This window comes from Prionailurus viverrinus, chromosome X, assembly GCF_022837055.1.
Source record: "Prionailurus viverrinus isolate Anna chromosome X, UM_Priviv_1.0, whole genome shotgun sequence".
Lineage (NCBI taxonomy): Eukaryota > Metazoa > Chordata > Mammalia > Carnivora > Felidae > Prionailurus > Prionailurus viverrinus.
Genome location: NC_062579.1, coordinates 95,939,370 through 95,943,009, shown reverse-complemented (window position 1 = coordinate 95,943,009; position 3,640 = coordinate 95,939,370).

Here is a 3,640-nt window from a genome sequence, read left to right as displayed (position 1 = left end):
ATTGATCACTGAATTTGGTTCTTATATCATTCATTAACTATTTTATCCAAGTCTATTGTAAATATCTTGAGGACATTGACAGTTTCCTGAGTTTTCAATATCCACTCCACTCTGGTCTTACCCCTCTTATGTCCCAAGATAGAATTGAACACATGAGATACTTAACAGTGAACTTTTATTGATTTTTTCATCACACCTACATGTGGTCCCACCTGGAGTTCTTAAAGGATTATTGAAGACAGACCATCTGCCATCTCCCTAAGATTAACTTCTCTGAGGTCACAATTATTGTCGTAGTACATATTTTTCTCTGAAGTCATAGTTATTGTTGTAGTACATATTTTTCACATAGTATTTTTATTCAAAGCCAGTGTAATTTTAGTATACTGGTAAATGCAATTAGAGCTGAAAATATGATACATAAAGTGCTAAATATCAGATATCAGAGAAATATCTATTAAAAACTAAAAATAAGAAAACTAATTTATACCTAGGAATCACATAAATGTCATGAAAAGAGAACTTCAGTAAGTGATAAATGAGTGTGCAGAATCATTAACTTCATGTTTGTTGAGGCCAGGGTCTACTCAAATTACTAAATTGTTAGTACAGTTTTCCAAGAGTGTTATACCCACTCTACCCCCTTCTTGGAATCATAATCTGAAAAGTGTCTTTATATATGCAAAATTCTAGTTTCACTTTTTCATATTTTACAATTCTGGTGAATGTGTGTAAATACAAATTGGATTTAGAAAGTAAACTAATGCCTGTTTAAATCAAAAAAGAACTACAAACATCCTAAATTCTGTTCATTTGTAATATATTGCTCCAAACTCTGTTCTTTTTATTGATGTGCTCTTAAAATTGGTTTAATTTCTATTTTCTCTTCTTAAAAAATACTGTTTAATTATTTTCCTGGTTAATAATGTAATAGGCTTTGCTCTCATAATTCATTAAAAGAAAACACCCAGGCCTGGAAAACACAATTACTATAATTTTCATAATGATTTACTTGATTCTACTGATTGTTTCCAAGGTGTTGTCTTGAAAATGGAGTTTAGGATGTCTAAATCCATACTGAAACTTCTGACTTTTCAAGGCAATCCCCAGATAGATTTTCTTATCAATCAATCAATTAAATCCCACAACTGCGCAAGCCAGTCTTTTTTTTTTTTCTTCTTAAATAGAACTTTTGTTTTACCTGTGAGATATATGGACAAAAGCTAGACATGGCCCTGGTGAAAGAGTAATAAAATGCCAGCAGAGCTCATCCAGAAGGAGGAATAAAAAGTTAAATAAATCCTATATTATGTAAGGTTTTATAATATAGGAAACAATTATAACTAAATATTATAATGTAAAAAAAATTATTAAACTGGATTTTCAAAAATGAAATGCACAATGAATATATTTTAGTCAATGGGAAGCAGAATGTTTAAGGTATATCTTTGTAAACCCAGTCAATGTTTGGTATGTGATAACATATCAAAGGTCATGGGCAGCTTGACAAGATGTTGCTTGCTTATTTATAACTGTTGATGGTTTCAGCTAATAACTCTACAAAGCAAAAAAAGTCTTCCTTCTGTTTAACCTGTCATGCTAAAGGCTAAAAATATATTTTATAAAGGGCTTCTGCCTTGATTATCATCATCAATATATAAAAGAGTAGGTAATGAATTATTTTCTAAGTTGGGTTCCATGATATGAAATGCTGAAATGATAAATTATACTTTTGTAGAATCATTAGACAAACAAACTGGTTGGGTGTTGTAATTATCCAACCATAATTTGGTTATTGACTAGAATTCCATTGCATAAATATGCTTTCTGACTTTAAAAATAATATATGCTTATTGTAAAAAATTGAGAAAACAACAAGGTTTACAGCTAATGTTCTATATACAGCTGTATGTCACTTTCCTTTTTTTCCTCCTACATTGCATCTCTTATGCATTTTCCCATGTACTTTATGATCCTTTGTAAACATCATTTTCAGAGTTTTATTTTAATGGTAAATTACAATAATGGACTAAATAAAAGGTTACACTTCAAAATATATTAGATGTCCTTAAAACGAAATATACTGTGTGGAGAAAGACTAGCAGGGACTGTTATTTGTTGTTTTTGGACAATACTACATTTTTAAACAATTATCTTTTTTGGTGGTTCATATACTCAGTTTCTTATTTCTGGAAATGAATAACTGTGTGTGAATAAATGTGTCTAAAGCACATAAAGAAAGCATGTCATTAATACTTCCTCAGAAGAACTTTTAATTCGGACTTTCCCTAATTGATAATTATAGCTTCTAGTTCAATTGATGTAAACATACAATAATTCAAATACTCAGCCACATGACTTTTTAGCACCTTAGATTATATCCTCCCTAATTAAGGGACTCATTAAGCTAAAGTTTAAGGTAGTATATATTCTCAGTACTTCACTGAACTTAGGTCAGTTGCTTGGTTTTATTTTAGGCAGTGTCTATTCTGAGATTTTTCAGACGATTTTTCCAAATGTTACTAGAAGAGTGTAACAAATTAGTGAACTGTCTGTCCATGAACCTGTCCAAAGTCTTTACCAATAATTAAGAAAAATATCCTACTTTGCTCTTGATATGGTTTCCTTAGACTAGAGAATAGTCAGAATCCTGAGATATTTTTAAATCCATTTCTAAAGAGAGAGAAAGAACAGGTGGCTTACAGAAAGAATTTTAACTTATGAAAGTGACTAAATCTTTCTAAATCCATAAATAGTATCAAGTCCTCCAGTTGTTCAATTCTTAAAATTTAAGTGCTTTTGGCTATAAAAATATTGCATCTAATAATTTTGAAGTATGCTTTCAGTAATGCATTTTTTATCTAAAAATGTCTTAACACTGAGAATGTCATCATGAATTATGAAACTTTTCTATATTTAATTTTATTTGGTGCCAAGGGCTATGAGGAAAAGATTTTAGTGAACTAAGGGCTAATAATAACTTCACTTTAACCTTAACTATTTTTCTTTATTTCTTTATTCTTTTTTTATTAGCTAATCATAATTGAGTGCCCTTTAAATCAGGACACCAATGACACTTTGTTTCCAATTAACAGTAAAAACCTTCTTTGATCCTTTGACTTTTTTATGAGATGAATTTATATTTTCCAGACTAACATGCATGACAACATAATTCTCTATACTCATTAATATTCAACTTTGCTGCTTTAATGAGAGAAACCAGGAGAAATGTAATGTCATCTGCTTATCGGAGCCATTAGTAATTTTTGCTAATATAGAGAGACCAAAAATCTTTTGAATAATAATAGCCAATATTAATTGAGCACTTGCTATATGTTAGACACTGTTCTAAGTGTCGATTATGTATTAAGTTACTTAGTACTCAAGAAAGCTTTCTGAGATAGGAACTACAGACTAGTGAACACAAATGAATATGCCTAACCTAATTTTAGATTTAGTCTTTTATTTATTCCATGGTTCTATGTTACCATTAAAATGCAACTCTGAAAGAGAACAAAATGCTTCTCTCTTTCGGGAACTGGTTGAGCAGGAGGCGCCACAGTGGGAGTCGACATCTGCCAAAACAAGGACCCAAAGGTTTCCTCGAAAGGAGCCCCAGATCGAGGACTTCTATGAGACT